This window comes from Anopheles aquasalis, chromosome 3 (genome assembly GCF_943734665.1).
Source record: "Anopheles aquasalis chromosome 3, idAnoAquaMG_Q_19, whole genome shotgun sequence".
Lineage (NCBI taxonomy): Eukaryota > Metazoa > Arthropoda > Insecta > Diptera > Culicidae > Anopheles > Anopheles aquasalis.
The window spans coordinates 63,586,049-63,596,048 of NC_064878.1; the positions used below are offsets into that span (position 1 = coordinate 63,586,049).

General features: G+C 47.5%; 1 protein-coding gene across 2 annotated transcripts in view; it reads left to right on the plus strand.

Annotated features, from left to right (window-relative positions):
* LOC126577515 (uncharacterized) overlaps positions 1 to 10,000 on the plus strand; it is a 90,626-nt gene that overhangs the window by 58,659 nt on the left and 21,967 nt on the right. For both annotated transcript variants that reach the window (XM_050239187.1, XM_050239188.1), the window contains exon 6: positions 2,279 to 2,330. The gene's annotated coding sequence lies outside the window, so the exon portion shown is untranslated. The remainder of the gene's footprint in view (positions 1 to 2,278; positions 2,331 to 10,000) is intronic.

Here is a 10,000-nt window from a genome sequence, read left to right on the forward strand (position 1 = left end):
AGTGGTATTAACACTAAGAAATGAAGAGGATCTACGAATTTCGTAGAAGCACAAATGCAAGCAATCTTAAAATGGTTCATGTTGCGGTCGCGCAAGATTCCAAGATTTTCAGTCCTTGCTTTTGCTTCTCTTCATGACTCTTCAAATGGAAAATATTATCCATCCCCCTCCAACTACCCTGGAACCAAAAGCTGTCACAGAGCTCCGCCGCTTCAATTCCTGTCTTATGCATGTTGATGGAGGATTTTAATATTTTTCATGGCGACCAGCACTCTCGCCACCAACGAGGCGAAGAGCGGGGCGACCGATTGCACAATTTCAAGTGACATTTTCATATTATTTTTCAATCAAGATTCTGTTGATCCGCGGCCGATGCAAATGATCGATCGTGAAATAGCCAGCGACAGTGATTCGGTGCACGCGTTGCATATGCGGCACCATTTTGGTTCGAAATGGATAAACGCATGATGACGATGATGGCAATGGACGCGCGCGCGGTGCTTTTGGTGCTGGCGGCGTCGCTGATGCATGCATTCGATCACCGATCGTGCAGTTTTGCATAATAATTATTGCAAGCCGCATACGATGACCAACCAACCGACGCGGGTTCCATTTATGCTTCTGCGACCACCGCCAGGGCGCACATGTGTCCCTTGTAGGCGGTACTGAGGCAAAAGAAAGGTCGCCAGAAAATGATTATGCCACCGGCGTCAGCCGTCGTTATCGTCGCCGTCGTTTGGCTGATTTGCTGACCGCGAACTGGCCAGTGGTTACGCGGCTTGTCGTGCAAATGGGTTTTTATGTAAACAGAACCAGTGTGTCCTGGATTTTTTTTCGTCTTCGTTTTCGTTTCAGGATTGAATCGTATGCATCGTGAAACTACTTAGCAAGGGAGGACAATAACGTTTATTGTGGAAAGATACAAGTAACAAGATTTCCGTAAAACTTGTTTATCAACACAATATTTTATGGAAACTGTTGTTTCTTTTTGAAATACTTTGCTTTCTTTATTGTATTCAAATCTTGTTAAAACATTTTGTTTTATATTCTATCTCTCATGCGTGATAAATTCAAAATTATTCTATAGGCTTCCGAACTATCGAACAGTAAAATATGCAAACACACCAAAAAAGAACTGCTTCAGCTGGCCAGCATTGAAAAACAGATATCGAACGCACAACAAACAGGCGCAAATGCATGGCAAGGAATCGGTGTCCAGTGGAACTGTTTGCCCGGAAAAATTGTTGCCACAGCTTCACAAACCCACATGTGACCTCTCTGTGTGGTCCAGCCAGGGTTCAGCTAGATTGCTGATCGTTAGTTTTTCGATTTGTCAACTTTTCTGACCAATTTTTGCTGCCATGTTACACACGCGTGGTATGTTTGGGTTGGACCGGGTGGACCTTTTTCGATTTTGCCCATTCCTTTCAACAGTTTACGCCGGACAGTTGTTGACGGATCTTTTTTCTTTGCCTTTTGGTTTTCCCCATTTTCCATAATTTCCCAAACAATCAGCACACATTTTTTTCGGGGACGGGGACTCGGGGTTTACGCTGGTATGCCCAAGCCCTTGTTGGTCCTTTGGGTGGGTTGGCGGCTGCCCCCGCGGGGTTTGTCCAGCGACCAGTTGATCCATTTGATCGGGGATGCTCCATAAATCATATTCCATGCCACGTGACGCTAGGAGCGGAATTGTGGACGTTTGTTTTGTGGGCTCCGCTTGGGTTTGTTGTGTTTGTGCGAATCATAAATTGTCAGTTGGTTGTTGGTTGTCCCCCTTCACGGTTGCCGTACATTCACGTTTCGGTTGTGCCGTTTTATTGATGATTTCCATGTTTGTCCCGAAGCAATAATTTATCGGTTATAGTTTTCCTTTGTTTTCATCCGTCACTAGCTTTAGGGTTGGTAGGATCAGGAGTTTTTTTACCCTTTGAAATTAAGTAGATGCACTCCATTGTTCATCACCTGGAGTGCAATTCTGCCAAAAATGTTGTTGTGGTTTATGTTGTTCTAAAATTTATGCAATATTTTATGCTGCTTGTGGTGAATCCATCGCTTATTTCAGGTGCAGACCATTCCATTTTATTAATGTTGATTTATTACAAAAATAAAGGAAGTTCTGACCTTATTGATTTGTCGCCATTTAAAAGATGATTTTGAATGTTCTTCTTGTAGATAATTACGAGGAAAGGATTGAGCTGATCCTCTTAGTAGTTTTGTCACGAATGTAGCCTTGAACTCTTCAATAATTTAGTCGTTTTCTTTTCTTCTGTTTCAGTCGAGTGAACCCACTTAACAGCAGAGCTGGCAGATTTTCATCATTTCCTCGGGTATGTCTATGGAATATTTATTATCTAATCAAGCCAAACAAAAGGAAGCGTGTCCTTGCCCCGATCGGCCAGCAGTCTATGCAAATGCATTCCAACTGGAGCCCCCTCACCGCCCTTCTCTCCTAGCTGCGAGAGCACGTGCACACCCATCTTCATTATGCGTCGCGCCATATTGTGCAAGAGCGGTGGGTTAGCTACACCCCTCCCCACGAGCTGCTCTAGCAAACAACATCCCCAAACAATTTTGCATATGCAATTCGGTTGACATTCGCCAAAAAACTGAAACTGAACTCGTTCCGTTCGATCACTTGCTGCCACTGCCACTGCCACCGCGATCTACTATTTCGTAATCCGCTACCCCAGATCCCACGTTTGGGACAATTTTGCTTAATTTTTACATAAATTTTGTCACCATTTCTCCACCCCGTGCCGTATAATCTCGGTCCCGTATGGCGTGGGAAACAAGCCTCTCTTGGTGCTTTGTTTTGTCATTTCAACACCCGTCGGTTTAGGCGCGGAGCACAATGCGATCACTATATCGCGCAGAGGTTTATGATTTTCGAATTCAATTCTACAGCATGCAAGGGGTTTGGCCATTGAAAAGCAAAGACTGATCTTCCGCCGGGACGGCCGGAACAGATCCACTTTCACCGTGTTTGATCGGATTTTTTTCTCCATCGATCGATTGATCGGACGGGAAATGGGATTATGGTTTTATGTTTTGATCTTTATGCGAACAACAAATACGGATTAATCAGGCCCCCGGGGTGAGATGAGAAGGGCAAGATGATAGCAGCAGCCAGCCATCATTAATCTGGGGTCGCTCGGGATTGCTCGAGATGATTTGGACATTTCTGTCCATGCCGATGATCGTGATTTGAGTGATGAAATGTTTACGGTTTAAAATCGTTTTTTTTAAGAAAGCAAACGGTTTACTGTCGCTAGTCTCTCTTTCCCTTATTGTTGTTTTGAAACAAACAAAGAAGCTAATAGCCTTAGTCCTCACCACAACGCGTTGAGTTGTTTTTCTATCGGGGAAGGGGGCTGGTAAAGTGTTGCACTGTTTGTCACTCCGCTTGTTTAATGTTTGAAAGCACGCAACTTCCGGCACTAAATGCCTCCGTTTAATTGCTTTTCGGGGACAACTTCGGTTGCAGCGAAAGGATTTCATGATATCGCGCTCCATGTCTTCCCCTGGGGTGTGATCATTCAAGTGGTCATCGAGGGGAGAGCCGCCAGCCACCCTTCAGCGAAGTCAACACTTTACCTGAACTTTCTAAATGACCAAACAGCAGATGCTGCTGCGACGGAAGCTACGTCTTCGGATCGTTATGCTTACCCACGGGGAGGCAACGGCATCCCAAACGGGGCTGGTTTCGAAGAGCATAATTTCACCTCCCAATTTGTCGCCCAGAAGCCACCGCAGTAGCAGCGACGATGACGGTTCGAGGTGGTCCCGCGTGCCTTGCACCTTTGCATGTCCGCGCTCCACACTCCCAGGGAGAGGGAGAGAGAGAGAGAGAGGTGACGTAGCGTTGGTGCATCTGATACGACACGGAACGGTCTCGAGTCGAACGGATTGCTCGAGGCAGCAAAAATCTGGAGAAATTTCGTACCACGGAGCACCCAGAGGGACGATTGCGAGGAATATGGGGATCGTGAAAGCAAAAGCGGATGGACACGTCGTCGTCGTCGTGCTGGCTGGCTGGCTGGTAGCTGAGTTGGGCGTTGATCGAAACCCCAAAAATCGGTGTTTTGCCCGCAGGCCACCAGCAGGGAGAGCGATCTTATGTTTCGTGTTAGCGCGCATCAACGACACCGTGGCATGGCGTGACGACAGGTTCCTCGCTCCTCCTCTCCCCGTTCCGTCCATTCACCTCTTGAGGGACCTTCGCCAATTCGTCACGGAGCAACGCACGAAAGATTGGAGTTTTCGATCGGACGAGGACTCGATCCCGGCTTCCGTTGACCATCGTCGTCGTCGTCCGTATGGATTGCATAGCTGGCCGGTCAGGCCGGAGGTTGGTTGACTGGCGTGCGGTTAAGGTTAAGGCGAAGCTGAAACCGATCCACAACTCCAACATTCACTCGGTCTCCCCTTCCCTTTTGTGGACGGCGTCCGCACTGAAGCCACTGCGGACCATGGCGCACCTGCTGTGCCGGTGCCTGTGGTTGGCGTTGGGCAGGTTCAAGGGTGTCGGGTAGACCTCGACACTGTCGCACAGGGTGGCTAGTGAGAGTGACGCGGTGGTTGCGGACATGCACCACCTTAGTTCGCGTGGTCGCGATTATCCAAAAAGCCCTCAGCTGCTTGCCACCAGGCGTGTTGGAGAGCAGGAAGGCACCGAGGAGTCGAGGCGCGAAAGTTTCGCTTTCCGGTCCTGGTGGCGGTTTTCTATTTGACCATTTTAGGCGCACTCGCTCCCTGGCTGGCTTCCCGCTTTGGGATGGCAAGTGAGAGGACACAACGCACAACACTCTTCACTAGATCCACACCCTATGTCTAAAGTGTCTCTGTGAGTCGTTTACCCGGAGGCGAGATGACGATTTCTCGAAGCGGTTCCCTTGGTGGCTCCAGGGGCCCGGTCCTGTTTGGTGAGATGAGGGCCAATTAGTGGGCATTTCGACGGTGCGAGCGGTTTCGTTGACCTTGCGTTGATTGATGAAAACACACCAGACAGGCACCAGGGAGAGGGTGTATGGGAACTGCCGCACTCGTGGTAATAACCTGCGGTGCCGGAGGTGGTCAGAAGCAAGAAAATCCAAAAACAAACACATCGGCAGCCCGGCGTCTTGGTTGTAAAACTGAAACCATCAATGGGATTTCGGGGATGATTTAATCATTTATGTTGCATGCATTTTATGCGTTTGCAGTGTAATGATGCAGCCTCGAGTGTTACCGTGGATGTTAGTTGTACTTAGTGATGCAGCCTTGAAGAAAATTTCTCTGGCGAACTTTCTTTCAACCATAAGGGATCGATGACACTTTGAAAAACAAACTTGTCTATGTCTGGGAAAAGGATTGGTTCAGTTTTTTAGTCAAGTTTTGATTGAACGTTAAATATTTCGGGAATAAACTTATCAAACATTCAATCTTTTTCCTTGAAAGATTTACTTTTTTTCAGTCATTCTTTTGTAAAACAAAATTGTAAAAACAAACTTGTTCCTACTCATTATTTGTGGCTTCATATTGTGCCACAGAGTTCACCTTATGGAATTATGCATCGAGTTATAGCATATGCAAAGCTTTAGCATTGTCCTCGCAAAACCAAAAACCGACGATGTGCGTCGATGCGACGTTCATCAAATACGTTATCGCGAAAGGTGAAGTGGCAGACCTGGTGGATTGAAAAACATGCTGCAATAAATAGCCAATCCTCACCCTCCACGCAGAGTAGGGACAGTCCATATTTGGACGGTCACCAGAATTTCAACTTCACTGATCGCGAAAACGCATAATTTGAGAGCGATCGCACACGAGGAACGCTTAGTCGATGTTGTTCCAGTATGTGTCCTGCCGCTCCAAAAACTAACATTTCCCAGCCCCAGCAAGTACGCATATGGGCACCACCGCATATTATGATTGCATTTGCATAACAATGCGAAACATGGGATCGGCATGTTGGACTTTCGGGTGTCGGGCGTTCAATCCGCTTGCTTGCAGCACGTGCTTGTGGACGTGCGAACAGTGGCGACGAAGTTCGAAGTTCGACTTGTTTTCGCTCCAACTGACAATTAACCGTCGCATGCATGTGGATGGTGATGATGATGATGATGATGGTGATGGTGATGACGAAGGACCACACGGCTGCCACACCTGCCACTGGCCGCTGGTAACTGGAGCGCTGGTCTGACATTATTTTGGCATACGAGAGGTGCCATCGGCCGCAAATTATCCGGTGAGGAAACATTGCGCAGCCTTCGTTGGACATCGAACTGCCATCGAAACTGGTGCACCGCGCTACACGCGGTGATGGCGGACTTTCTAGGCCAGTGGAGCGAGGTGCGAGAGGACAGAGCATAGGCCACCGCGGGCGTTTATTTATGCTGCGGGCAGCTGCAGTCGCGAGTTTGGTGATGCATAATGCGCTGGTGTTCGTTCGCGAACTTACCATACACCCGCAGCAGGAAAGAGGGTGCATCGGTGCAAGCGAGCATTACGCAAAATGTGACCCCAGACCATGGGATCCCATGGGAGAGTCCCCGACCAGAATCGACAGAAATTAATGGCTGGCCACTCTGGCTGGACTTGTGGGGCGGTTGGTGCGTTTAATAAGGCCATGGGCCCCGGGTTTGTCCCAGTTACTGTGCAACATGCACATCGATAATCGAAAATCGGTATCGAAACGGCTGGAAGGTGTCACTCCCGAAAGGTCGTCGGTCATCGGTCATCGGTCATCAGGTTTTGGCCAGCGTGGGCACCCGCCATTGCGCAATTCATTGATGGTTGATCCATATTGTGAGCAGCTTGTTTTTTGGGGTCACAATGACGGCTTCGTGCTTGGAATGGGTCATTGTTTGCCCGGAATATGCTATGTGCTGTGCATAAGATGCGGTTTTTATGCAAATTGTCGATGAGTACCGCTTGGCTCTGCAGAGTACAAAGTGTATGTTCAGCGAAATTGGAACATTGCGCTGAAGGTTATGAGTCCCTGGATCACAAAATGGTTTCTGCAAAATATTATGCACATAATGTGTTTTTCCTTTACTTTGCTTACTTCCATCCTGTTCAACATTGTTTTTGTTAAGATGCCTCAGAGAACCAAGCAAGAAATCCTCCTTGACCGCAAATGGTGGATCAACTTTGAAATGAGAACTCGCTATCAGCCATAGATTGAAGGAAGAAACAACAAGGACTTAATCCTAGACACCGAGAGTTACGGGATAAAAGCAGAAACGTGATCCACAATTGGCTTTCGGAAGGATTTCCCTGGGCCAGAGACTGCAGTAATGAAACATCTAACGTATAAACTTGGCCTCCTTGGCTTGGGTCTGGAACCTCTTCATTACTAAGCTCTTTTTGCTTCCGTTCGCCAGCCAGTTGCTTCCGGTCTGCTGATGAAAGGGTGATTTTGGTAAATTGCTAATTGACATTCATTCATTCCTGCTGCGCTCCTTCATCCACTCCAAAACGGGACAGGAAGTTCATCTTCTTTGTCCGTTTTTATTGTCTTGAAGTGGAAAAGTTCTTAGCACAGCTGGAGTGGCACTGTCTTTCATTTAAAGTTTGTCAATTTCTAAAAATTGAAAAATGAACTAAAAATCTAGTTGAAGCACAGATACCGCGATAGCCATGATTTATTGACCTTCCTCGCTCCAGTTAATTCTCTTGGTGTCAATTCCAAAGCTATACCTTTACTTCAGCGCAATAAATTAAATAAAAAGTAGTGAGCTCTTCACTTACAGAACGGTGGCAACTCGGGCCATGGACAGGCTTACTTACTGATAAGCAATACCATCGCAACGGGAGTTGATAAATGACTATTACGCCATCCAGTATCTCCAACCAACTTTTCTCGGTTCTCATCGGTTCGATAACGGAAGCCTGTAGGAGAATTTGGTTCCGAAAGGCAACAAACTTTCGAGACAGTTTTAATCATGGCGAAGAGGCTTGTCTAGGTAGCTTCTTTGTTGTCAATGAGAATCCTTCTAAGGGATTGGAAAACATAAATTGCCTTTACGTTGATGGGGAGGACGAGAACCGCTATCTACCTTAGATACTTTTTTGAATTCCCTGGAGATAACATGCCGAATCATGCTTTTGGTTCAGTGCTTAGTACATCGCTGGAAGGTAAACGAAATGTAATGAATGTCTCGCAGTCTCTTGCTATCCACGTTGAAGCCGCAATCCGCGCAACATGCAATGGCTCAACTTAAAGCCCCCCGGGCAAGTCAGTCAACCGTTTCGCATCAATCGTTCGCGTGTTCATTGCTCAGTTTATCTCCTTTAACCGTTCAGGTGTTGAACACCATTTCTATTCGCCGCGCTACTCAAGCTCGAATGGCTCTAACTGGCTGGCCCGATGGTAAGGAGCCACCAAAAAAGCAATCCACGTGAAGACGCGAAGCCCGAAAAAGGGACGCTTTGGTCCAGCTTGGTCCCCGATGGATGCTGCTGATGACGATGGTTGACGATCGCACGCAATGCAGTCAGGTGAAAACTCTCACTTTCGTCGCGGGTGTTATCAAAATCGAGAAAGTTTCACCGGACCCCGGACGGTCCGCGACCAAACCTTGCGTTTCAAACGGAACCGGTTCAGGGTAACTGATGGTATTGGTTGGCCGGGAGTTATCTGACAGGGGTTTGCTCGTTTGCTCGATTGCTTGCTTGTTTGGTTGCCGCACCAACCAACCAACCAACGGACTGCGACAGTTGCCCTGCGACGTCCGTTCACGCCGTTGCTCTTCGTTTTCTGTTTTTGGCGATTTCTGCAATCGATGGGAGCCCCCGGCCGGCTTCCCGGGGCGAGTCATACGGGCAATCCGTTCGTGCAGACCATGAGACCGCGGCCAAAGGGTGCTAGAGGGAGTCTCGGAGTCGTCTCTCCCCCTCTCTCTCCCTGTCAGCCAACCGCAGCATCAGTGAAAGTGACGCCGAAAGTTTATGAAACGATGAGCGAATTTCCATTTCATTTGAATGTCTTATGCGACGGACACGGTTCAGGAGGCGCGGCTCCGGTCGCTGGTTATGTAAGGGGCAACCGACGACGGTCGCAAAGATTCTTCGGAACCTCTTTCTCTACGGGTTTTCGGTGTCTTTCAATTCTGTAATATCTACTCTGGTTTGCTGCTGCTGCTTTCTATTAACGGTAATGACTACTGGCCAATCGCCGTTCCAGTTCTTCGCGATTGAGCGCCCTCAGCTGAATTGAATTGTGCGCTAACTAAACTTTTGGTTCACTCGAACTTTTTTTAACAACTTGTCTTCTTTTCAAATACCTCGGATACTTTCACTAGAATGCGCAGCTCGTTTGTAGTCTATTCCCTTTCAATGTTACAAACTTTTTTGTCCGTCGTTCGGTTGCAGTGAACAATGGAGGAATCGCTTTATATCGCAACATCTTCTCCTGGATGAATATTTCTCCATTTCGAAATGACCTTCAACAGAAAAGCACGGGAGTAGAAAAAACAATTTTACCGCATTTCTAAAAATGTTTGACTGAAAATATGCTGTTCACGAAATGCGAAATAACACTTTAAGTTAAGGTCTTCTTAGCATTAAGGTATTTCAATAGAAATTACGCCAAGAGCTCAGATTTTCCAACAAGGCTACCACACGCACACTCCATAAATCACACCAAGCGCGAGAGACACATTTGTTCTTTTGCTGTTTTTATGGAAAAAGTTTTCAACATTGATGGACATCTTTGCCATCGCTGACGGTCGCCCTCTGGTAGCGGGTCTACAACCCACTACCACGACCACGGATGGCCGTGCCCTTCGGTACATCAGTTTTCCGCTCTCCTTTCTAGCAGCGTGTGAAAATTCCACCCTTCTAGGCCAACCTGCGCAGCAACATCGACCGACCGACGGACCGATCTACCCATTCACTTTCTCCCCTCAGTTCAGTCGAGAGCAATGGAGCCCTGCTAGCTCCCTTGCTAGCGCAACATGGATTCATGATGTCGAATGGTTTTATTTATAAACTTTGTTTATGACCAGCATATCGG